Source organism: Elephantulus edwardii, unplaced genomic scaffold, assembly GCF_000299155.1.
Source record: "Elephantulus edwardii isolate Elephantulus edwardi_28Jun2011 unplaced genomic scaffold, EleEdw1.0 scaffold00176, whole genome shotgun sequence".
NCBI lineage: Eukaryota > Metazoa > Chordata > Mammalia > Macroscelidea > Macroscelididae > Elephantulus > Elephantulus edwardii.
This window is the reverse complement of record NW_006399926.1, coordinates 775,094-786,348: the sequence shown is the minus strand read 5'-3', so window position 1 is coordinate 786,348 and position 11,255 is coordinate 775,094. Positions and strand designations below refer to the sequence as shown.

Genomic DNA, 11,255 nt, shown 5'->3' with positions numbered 1-11,255 from the left:
GAAGGTCTGGAGGTGGGCAGTCCCAGAGCCGGCCCTGCCTCACTCTCGGGTCCTACCTGCCTCCCTGCTGCTGACCTCAGCTTGAGACCACAGGCTCAGACTCCTCACACAACCTGTGTGTCCCACTCAGCCTTTCCCACATCAGCCACACAAGCACTGGACCTGCTACTGCCTCCCGTAATTAGGATTTTCTTCCTTTGCCGTGGTGCTAGGGGGCTGGTCCGGGCATGGGTGGGGCAGGATGAAGGCTTCAAGGTGTTATAAAAAAACACACAAAATCAAACACATCCTGTTGTGGTTGAGTCCCTTTTGACTCACAGTGACCGTACAGAACAGAGCTGAGCTGCCCCATGGGGAGGATTTCCAGTCCTGTAAGTCGCTATGGAAGCCGCTGGCCACATCTTCCCCCACCCCTCCATGGAGTGGCTGGGGAGTGTGAATCACTCACCTGCCAGTTAGACTTAACCACCGTGCCACCAGGGCTCCTGAAAGATGTTAGGGAAGATGAAAAGGGGTCTGCACAGGACCACCCAGTTCAGCTTCAGCAATGAATCCCAGAATCCTGGCACCTTCAGCCCCCGAGTCTGTCTTTTAGAGGTGGAGGCCCTGGGATCAATTCTTTCTTTGTCCTCCCCCCACCCTTCCATCTTAATGAGGCACGGTGGAGCATTAGGACTGCTGATGTTAAAGGCTCCCCCTCATCATTCTCCCTTCATATTGAGGAGATTTTTCTTCTTGAGGACAGACTCTTTATTTTGAAGACAGTTGAACCCAGAGAGCAGCAAGTCTGATCATTAGTACAAACGTGAACACCCGATCCTGTTTTCTCAATAATCTGCTATTTAAATATTGATCACCAGGCGGTGGGGGGGATGTCTTGGAGCAGCTCAATCAAATGCCAGGGCTCTGCTTTGCATGGCTGGTATTCCACTTTACACAATCAAGTTCTGGAAGCTGTGCCGGCCACTTTGGTACACTTTGTGATAATTGCAAAGGAAGCATTTTTCACCTTTAAAATGGAACCACTTGCTCTATTTGTCTGGAAGCCTGGGCCCAGGCCAGCTGTCCTGTCAAATGGAGGGTTCTCCTAGACTGAGGCTTGTGAACCGTGCCTGTCCCTCCCCAATTCTGACCCTGTGTCCTCCCTCAATGCCCTGGTCACATGCAGAGGTGCTGTCAGGAACCTCCCTCAGACAGACTGAGTTGAATGAACATGAGAGAAGCCTCACCTATGTTTTAGTCTCTTATTTGTGTCTCCACCTCTGCTCCCTCAGCCCCCATCCCTTGCTAGCTTGGTGAATTTGGGCAAGGTCTCTTGGTGCTTCAGTGACTTCCCCTGGAAAATGAGGAAGAACCTTATCTCTCTGGAAGGGGGGTCATGGGATTCAGGTGACAGAGCCCAGTAGAGAGCCTCCAATACAGAAGGAGCTCACGAGTTTCCTATAGGACCCTAGCTCTGTCTCCTCATGGATGGTTGAGGGCGAGGGTTGGACCTCAAGTCTTTGCTCTGTCTGTGTTTGGGGACCCTGGGGTCTGGTTCCTCTCCTTAACCTTGTACATGGGTAGGTCAGTCTCAGAAATATGTAAGTTGAACTGTCTAGTGGGGCTCCCTCTCCCAGAAAATTTTCCTGAGTTCTCAGGTGCTAAGCTAAAGCTCCCCTTTCCCCTCAGAGGGTTCACATCCTAAGGCAGAAGGAGACACAGAGAAGACTCAATGTCCAGGCCAAGAGGACCTCAGACCCCAGAGTGAAGAGTTGCTGTTTCTCTCTGGTGTAGGGGAGCATAGAGGAGAAGGGGTAGAGGTGAGGTTCAGAGGGGAGTGAAGTTCAGGAAAATCTGGGTGGGACCTCAAGCAGGATCACAATCAGATGTCAAGGGTTGAAGAGAGAGCATCCCAGGTCCAGGGAATGACTTATGCAGAGTGGGAGACAGGAGTGTTGGGTCAAGCTATGCTAAGAACACGGTTGGGTCAGAGGTCAGAGAGTTTGTTGCCCTCAACTCTCTCCTCTCTCCCTTGCTACTTCGTGAGCATGTGCATTACCAGAAGTTTCCTTAGGCTGCATTTGCTATTAAGAGTGAGTCACGGGAGATCCAAGATGGCGTCGGAGGCAGAGTGGTGAGCTGCAGGAGCAGCGAACCACTTAAAGCAGGGCCATTATGGCCTTCCACAGACTTAGGCTTATTGATAATTGAACACTTAAACAGTTGATGACTGGCCCTCAGGGAAGATTGAGGCTCAACAACAGGAATTCAAGGATTCCCAAGGAGAAATGGGCCAAAGAAGACGATTACCTATGCATTGGAAAGGCCAAAGAGGACTATTACCTATGCACTGGACAGGCCAAAGAGGACGATTACCTATGCATTGGACAGGCCAAAGAGGACGATTACCTATGCATTGGACAGGCCAAAGAGGACGATTACCTATGCAATGGATTGCTGAAAGTCACTGTGAGTCTGATGACCTTAACAGTGGCAGCATGCACAAGAGGACCCACATCCTAAATGCACCACATATTTTGTTCTGTTGAATGCTTCTGCCAAAAGATGGTTAGACCTGGGGGGAGTCTGTTCACAGTTCTCAGGTTCCCTTTATCATATATAAAGGGGGAGGGCAATGACACCTACTTCAAAATACAGTATGACCACTTATGGGGGGGGGGTAAAAGTGGCAGTGCTGGAATTGGAAACAACACTATACCTGACCAGAGTCCTCAGTCAGGCGAGGGGACCAGACTGGGGTAGGGGCAATTGGAGGGGGAGTATACCAGCCAGCTCCTGGGGGGTGTTGCCCTGCTCGGGCAGGCTGCCCTCAGCCCCGGGCTCGGGGCGAGCCATCGCGGCCCTCAGGGTGAGCTCCACAGTCCCCAGATTGTGCCATCTGACCCCTGGGTGGGGAAGGAGAAGAAAAAAAAAAGAATGCCTAGGGTATCCAGAGAATGTTACCTAGTCCACCTTCTGCCACCCTCCCCCCCCCCAGTAAACCTGAAAGCAACACCCTCAAAGCCCTTCTATTTGTAACTCACAAGTTTGTTCTCTCTAGGTTTGCTCTCTTTCCTATAGGTAACCTTAACTCTGAGTTTTACTCCAGAATTGACCCTGAACCCAGTGCCAGTGACAAAAAGGAAATACAACTGACAGCTAAGGAAGCAAAGGAGGATGGAGCCTCTGGGTTCAACCACCCATCCCCACTGGACCCACCTGGGAAAACACTTTGCAGTCCAGAGGGGAGCAAAAGACAGGAAAATATCTTCTAACAGAGCAAGAAGGCAAGCAGCTGTAACCCAAGTCCACCAATAAGGTGATAAAGCATCCTCCCTTCCCCCCTTTACATCTACGCCCCTGTTCAGCATGAAGAAGCCAGAGAGTCGGCATCCAATTCCCAAATCAATAAGACAGTTGGTTTAATTACTATTGGAAAATGCTTGTCATTCCTCTGTAGCATCTGGTCCCCACTGGACCCTCATCATTTCCTTCACCTGCTCCCCCCCACCGGCCAAACTGTGCAGCTCTGCAACTGCATCCTGGCCTATCCTCACCCTTCTACCCCCAACCCTCACTTTCTTGTACCCCCAATATGTTTTTCCCAATTAAAAAAAAAGAGTGAGTCACAGAGCTCTGGTGGTCTAGTGGCAAGAAGCTGCACTGCAATCACAAAGGCACGTGGTTCAAATTCACCAGATGCTCTGCTGGAGAAGGAGGGGCGATCTCGTCCTGTGCCAGTCAGATCTCTTATACGATGGTAGGGAGCAGCAGCTGGAGTCCTTACTCCAGGCGTCTGTGTCTCCAGATGGTGTGGGCTTGGGGTGGGGGGTAAGGGTGTGGGGATATAGAGGTAGGAAGATGGTTAGAGCTGGAGGTGCCTGGGGAGGGGACTCAAGAGCACGAGGAATCCTGGGAGTCTTGGAAGATGAGTGGAGAGGGTTCTTGGTTGATTTAAAAGCTCCAGATTTCAGGACTGTTTGGATTTTATTTGAGGTAGGAGGAGGAAGACCAGTGAAGAAATATAGAGAATTCTGGTGGTATCAGGGGACCTCAGAGGATGAAGGAAACTCCACATGTTCTGTGAAGTTGAAGAGATCAAATGAACCAGGGAATTTTAGGGTCAAGGCTGGAAGATGTTAGAGGGAATTAAGACTTTCATAGACTCTAGCTAGGGTTGGAACTAGAAGTTTAGAGTTGATGGGGAGATTTAAGCTTCTTGCTGGCTGTCTGGACTCTGCTTAGAAGGAGTCACTAGTAGTAAACTTGTGATTTCCTGGTGCCATCCTGGAGGGTGAGTTTCTTGCTTGTGGTCTGAACAACCATCCCTCAAGGGAGAAGAAGGTGGCCATACAGATGTGTTGGGTCAGGGACTTGGACAGTAGCCCTCTTTCTGTTCCCACCTGTGCGACGTATTGTGCTGTGAACTGTGTGGGATTTGACGGATGAGTTAACTTGAGGCTCACACAAGTAAATTATCTTCCCTTTCCTCGAGTAAATGGATGTGTATGTTTATCTGTGAATTAGTTCAGGTTTGGCTCCTAAGCCAGTGTTTTGTCTTCTCCATGGCCTCTTGCTCCTAACCAATTTGTTTACCATTAATTCATCAAGCACCTATTGAAAACCCATTATGTGCTGGAATGTGCAATAAGTTCAAGGCATACAAAGATAAATAAGACACGAAGGCAGGGGAGATGCATAGGTCAACACACCCAGGTAATTCAGGGTGTTAAGAACGGAACTAGAAGCAGAGGATTTATGGGAAGGGTGTAAAAGGGAATTGTTCATTTGCCTGCGTTGAGATTGCATGGCGGTGTGTATGTGTGTGTGAGTGTGTGTGTGAGCGGTGTTCCCAGTTCAGAGAGGGGGTGACAGTTGAAGGAGCAGCTTTAAAAGGTGAGCAGACGATCCTCATGACAGGGAAGGGAGAGGTGGAGATGGGTGAAGGTTGTTCTGAGTGTCTCCTGGGATATGGTCTGAGCATGAAGAGGCAACAGCTCAAGAGATGAAACCCAAGAAGTGACCTGCTTTGTCTTTAGCCAGCTAGCACTGGGGAGCCATTGAGCACTTTGAGTAGGGAAGTGAGGACATCTGAGTTTTATGACCCTTTTTCCTTCATTCATGCTCTCATAGCACGTGGTTCTCCCACAGTTTCCTTACAGCTCATCATGGGATGCTGTACTTATTCCTCCACATTGATTTATAGCCCTGAAAACAGTGTCCTCCTCAAGAACAAGGAATTCATTTTGTCCAGCTTTGTGAGTTCTCCACCCACTCCAAAACCTAGTTACAAGGAGGTGCTCAGGAGGTAATGGAAAAATATTTATTCAAATAAATAAATAATGTAAAAAATGTTTTTTCATAATCATACTACATAAATAAAACACAGATAACTTGAACCTCAAAACAAAACAAAATCCCCCAAAAAACCCAAGGAGGTGCTCAGCACAGCTTGGCCAAATGACAAAGTTGTCTTTGAGATCTTACTCCTACTAAATATTGCTTGGTGCTGAAGTCAGACTGTCGTACAAGACCTCACCCCGGCCCATCTGGGCTTGGTTCCTGCCCTCTCCATAGCTCTCTCTGCCCAATGTGGGACACCTTGTAGGCAAGGTGATCATAGGGTGGAAAAGGATAAAGAGACCAGACATCGAATCCTACCTCCACTATCGGTTAGTGAAGGGGCTTTGGGCAAGTTACTTCACTTACTTTCTTTTTTGTTACTTTCGTTTTCTTTCTTTTTTTAAATTTTTATTTATTTTGTGTGTGTGTGTGTACCGTCAAACTGGATCTGACTGGTACATGAGGAGATTGCCCCTCCTTCTCCAACAGAGCATCTGGTGGATTCAAACTGTGTACCTCTGGGATTGCAGCGCAGCTTCTTGCCACTAGGCCTCCAGAGCTCCCTTACTTCATTGTCTTATAGCTCAGTTTCCTCATCTGTAAATTATCATTCATAATGTGAAGCTTATCAGATTATTTTTTGCGTGAAAGTGTCAGATATAGATAGATAGTAAATGTTCAATATATTTTAGCTGTAATAATAATAGCTACCAAGGTCATAATTATTGTCTTCCAGCTTTAAATTATCCTTTCATACTCTCTGTGGGGTTAGGGTGAAACTCTGTAAACCTCCTTTCCCACACTCCTTTATTAGCAGATTCTCTCTTCTTGTTATATGCCATTGAGTCGACTACAACTCACAGCAACCCTATGAACAATGGTCCTGAACCGTGGCATATTGTGGGGCAACCTCACCATCTCCAACACACCTGACTTCATTGCCATGGTCACTGTGTTGGTACATCTCATCAAGACTCTTCCTCTCTTGCACTGACCTTCTACCCTTCCAAAACATGATGTCTGTCTTCAAAGACTTGTCCTGATGAAACAGTTTCAAAATCCTTGCCTCTGGGGAGTAGTCTGGTTTCACCCTCTCCACAACAGACCTGTTCAATACTCTTCTTTAGCACCATAGCTCAAAGGCATCACTTCTTCTTCTGTCATTCTTAGTCATTGTCCAACTCTCAGATATATAGCAAGCAATTAAGAAGACTAACAGCTTGGATCAGATGTACCTATATGCTCTTTAGCATTCTGGAGAGGTCCTTGATCTTCCCAATGCAACTCACCATTTGATTTCCTGACTACTGGTGTTGGTGACAAGAGTGTTGATTGATTGTAGATCAAAGCAAGATGAAATTATTAATAACTCCATCTATCATCATGCTGTCTATCGACCTGGTGGTGAGAATTTTTGTTTTCTTGATGTTGAGATGCAATCCTTATTGAAGGCTGCAGTCTTTGACCTTCTGTAGCAAGCACCTTAAGTTCTCCCCATTTTCGGTGAGCAGGGTTGTGTTAGCTTCATAATACAGGTTATTGATAAGTTTTCCTCCAATCCTGATGAGGACAATCAAGTGTTCTGGGATTCCCATTCTTCTCAATGTTAGCCACAATTTGTTGTGATTCGTACAGTCAAACGCCTTTATATAGTTGATAAAACACAAATAGGTATCCTTCTGGTACTCTCTGCTTTCAGGCAAGACCCATCTGACATCAGCAATGATATCCCTAGTGCTGTGACCTATTCTAAATTAAGCTTGTATTTCTAGCAGTTTTCTGTCAATGTACTGTTCTAGTCATTTTGGATAATCTTCAGCAAGATTTTACTTGCATGTGATATTAATAATATTTTTCAATAATTTCCACTTTCTGTTGGATCACCTTTCTGAGGAATAGGAACAAATATGCATCTCTACCAGCAAGTTGGCCAGGTAGCTGTCCTCCGGATTTCTTGGCACAGCCTGGTAAGCATATATCCAGGGCTGTATCTGTTTGTTGAGATATGTCAGTTGGTATTCCATCAGTTTCTGGGACCTTATTTTTTTGTTACTGCCTTTAGAGCAGCTTGAACTTCTTCCTCTATTAACATAAATTCTTGTTCATATCCTACTTCCTGAAATGATTTGGTATCAGCCAATTCATTTCGATACTGTGACTCTATGTATTCCTTCTATCTTCTTTTGATACTTCCTACAATATTAAAGATTTTCCCAGAGCATCTTGCAGTATTTCAAGTTGTAGCTTGAATTTGTTCTTTAGTTTCTTCAGCTTAAGAAATGTCAAATGAGTTCTTCCCTTTTGATTTTCTGTCTGCAGCTCTTTGCACATTTCGTTATAATATTTTGCTTTGTTTTCATGAGCTGCCCTTTGAAATCTTCTGTTCGACTCTTTAATGTCATCATTTTTCTCCTTTGCTTTGGCTTCTTGCCATTCTAGTGTAATATTCAAAGTCCCTTGTGACATACATTTTTGTATTTTCTTCCTCCTCTGACACTTAATGAACTTTTGCTTCCTTCATGGATGATAACCTTGATTTCCTCAACAGCTCACCTACCTGGTCTCCATTCATTAGTGTTCACGGCCTCCAATCCATTCTTGAGATAGTTTTTTAATTCAGGTGGGACAGACTCAAGGTCATATTGTTGTTCTTGTGGATTTGTTTTCATTTCTTTAGTTTCAATTTGAACTGCTCCACAGTAAATACCTGGCCTGCTTTTCACAGCTGATACTGAGCTTCTCCAACAGCTCTTCCCATGGGTGTTAAACTGCCAATAGTGCTAGAGGCAGACATAGGGGGCGGGGAAGGACTTGCTCATTACTGTTTGCTTCCTTTCACTGCTGCTCCAACACCAGCTTGGGCAGGATCCTTCCTCTGAGACCCAGATAGTAGTTCTTGGGCCCCCCCCCCGCTTCCTTGAGGTTTTGTTCTTTAATTAAATGACCCCAACCTCACACACTTTTTTAGGGGTTGTAACCTTTCCTTGTAGCTGTCATCTCTGTGTTATTTTGTGTTCTCATTTGCTTTTTATCTCTCCAACAGTGAAGCCAATTCCTCATATTCAAAACTCTGTGGAAATAGCTAATGTGGTCTGTTTTCCTAAAGGGACCCCTGGAACTAATATCATGACTGTAAATGACAATGGAGACTAAGAGCCCTGAGAACAGACAATGCAGAGACCAGAAAGGACATGATGTGGGACCTTCAAAGATCTAAAGAAGGAGGGAAGGTTGGGGACTGATGTGGCAGGTTCAAGTAGGGCCTGGGTCCGACTGTGGGCAGCCCGGTGCAGGCTAACTGGGGAATAGGCTAAAGTGATTTGGACATGGAGTTTGTATTATGCAGGGATGTGTCATGATGCTGGGAGGGCAGGTTGCTGCTAAACATGGAACGTTTCAATGCCTGGGCCCAGAATTAGAGGAGACACAAGTTAGAGATAAAGGGAGGGACTGAAAGACACGAGAGAACAATTCTGCCCTTGAAGCAGATTGGGTGGTAGAAATGAGCTCTAGTAGTTGACCATGTGATCTTAGGGAAATGACTTTGCCTCTCAGACCAATGATGCCATTTTCTTTGAAGTGGATTTAAAAAATAAATAAATAAAAAATTGTAAAAGCACTGCAAAATTGTGAAAGCAACAGCATCTGGCCTTCACTCCACAAGGGCTTAGAATCCCCATCAACATTAATAGCCCCAAAGAGATTCCTATGAGGTCAGATATGTGTCCGTGCTCTCATACCTGTTGTTGTTGTGAAATGCCACTGAGTCAAGTACAACTCATATCAACACTATCAACAAAAGATATTCACTCTTCTATCCTGCTCCATCCACACACTTCCTGACACACCAGAGCCCATTGCAGCAGTCGCCATATTAATCAAACCAGTTGAGGATCTTCCTCTCCTTCGCCGACCCTCCACCTTTCCCAGCATCATGTCCCTCTCTAAGCCCCTCCTAGTAACATACCCAAAGTATATGAGACAAAGCCTCATCCTTCTTGCCTCCAAAGAGCACTCCAAGACATATTTGTTTGTTCTTTTGGCTCTCCATGGGATGTTCAGTGCTCTTCTCCAACACCACAGCTCAAAGGGGTCAAATGAATTCTATAAATTCTAACAGCATATGCCCCACCCATAACTCTTGGTACTCTATTACTGTGTTTGTTAATCCATTTCAGTGACCACCTAGAATTCACAGACAATACTAAAAATTATTTAAGAAAGTAACAGGTTACAGTTCAGGTCGGAAACATTCAGGATACAATTCCTCAGTGAGGACAGCTTCTTCTTAGATGAGTTTGCAGGTGGACCTCCCTCTGACCTTGAGCCTTAAGGCTCTGGGCCTGCGATACAACTTCTTTTAGTTCTTCCAAGTATGTGCCCCACACCTCCCTGCCCCTTGCCTGCCGAGCTCAAGGTGCTGGGCTCTGACTCCTTAGCTCTAGTTCAGCTCTCGCTCTCTCTCTGGTTTCTTGGTTCTGTCACATCTCTGCCGCTGCTGGTACAGTTGTGCCTTGGTCTTGCTCCATGTTGCACAAGAATCCCTGGCCTTGAGAATGCACTGCATTCCCTGCTTCTTCTTCTTCTTTTTTTTTAAGGTTTCTAACATGTACTTTTAAAAACATGTACAGTAGGAAGAAGACATCTCACTCCTATCTTGCCACAATTTCCTTCCTGGTTAAATCAAGGAACAGTCACTTTTTGGACCAAAATCGTTTGTACCGCTCCACATCAAAGTCATCCTTGACTTCTGGCTCCTCTTTCTTCTTTTTGGATTTGGCCTCACGTTTCCGGTAGCGAGCCTTTCTCTCTTCAGGAGACAGGGTGTCGAGGTCTATAGGCATCTGTGGGAAAAGTTAAGAAGCCACTAGCATGCGTCGTGGCTCCCTGTAGCCGATGTGGATGGTGGCACTATCTTGCTTCAGTAAGCACTGGATAGAGGCGTGCGTAGGCCTGCCTGTGGAGCCGTGTGAATGATGCCCTGTTGCAGTCAGCCCGCCCAAGGGATGTGTGCAGGTGACAGGATGAGGTGGCAGCTCTCTGCATGAGACTGCCGCAGAAGGCCAGACATGCTTCCCACAGCTGCCATTCCTCCTTGGACATGTGGAGGTAGTCTCTGACCTGATGTGTGACCTGGCGGTCACAAAAGTGTCACCACTGCCGTGCCTCTTGTTGAAACGCCCGCGATGTCGGGGGCAGTGCAACATCGTGAGGGGATGTGCTTCTTCTTTCTTAATAGTAGTGATTCCTGTTTTCTGCTTTTGAACTTGTTCAATTGAAGGCTGGTGGGATGGCAAACCTGATCAATCCTCTTTTTAATAGTCTACACACCTTCTGTATGGTGTTGTTTCCTTTATGGTAAACCTATGTCATCATGGGGTGGAACCACAAACAGCGTGAATTTGTATAGCCCAGCTCAACCATGAAGGAGCCTTGGTGGCCTAGTGGGTAAAGAGTTGTGCTACCAACCCAAAAACAGGTGGTTTGAATCCACCAGCTGGCTGCTTAGTGAGAGAAAGATGGGAGTTCTCCTCCAAAGAAATAAACAGCCTCTGAAAACCTCCTTGGTGGTGGTGGTGGTAGGGGGTGAGCTATGAGTCATTTCCAACTCAACACAACAGCAACAATAACCCAACCATGTGGTGAACAACCCTTTATGGCACAATCATACTTCAGAAACTGAAAACTGCAGTGTAAGGAATTACCAGTATTAGATAACTATTCTGAGTAGTTGGGAAGGAATATTTCTTTTTTTTTAGGAATATTTCTCAGGGAGGAGTTTGCAAGGTGTTTCCACACTGGGGAAAAGAGAAAGTGGGAACCCAGAGTGGAAGAATTTGAAGGGGGTCTTATGGGGTGTGGATGATTCAGTCAGACTGGGAGGGGAAGTCGGGCAGTTGGAGGTGACAGGTTTGAGTGGTGAATGTGTT

General features: G+C 46.1%; 1 pseudogene; it reads right to left on the bottom strand.

Annotated features, from left to right (window-relative positions):
- Positions 1 to 10,019: 10,019 nt before the first annotated feature.
- Positions 10,020 to 10,414, bottom strand: LOC102855964 (annotated as a pseudogene).
- Positions 10,415 to 11,255: the final 841 nt, after the last annotated feature.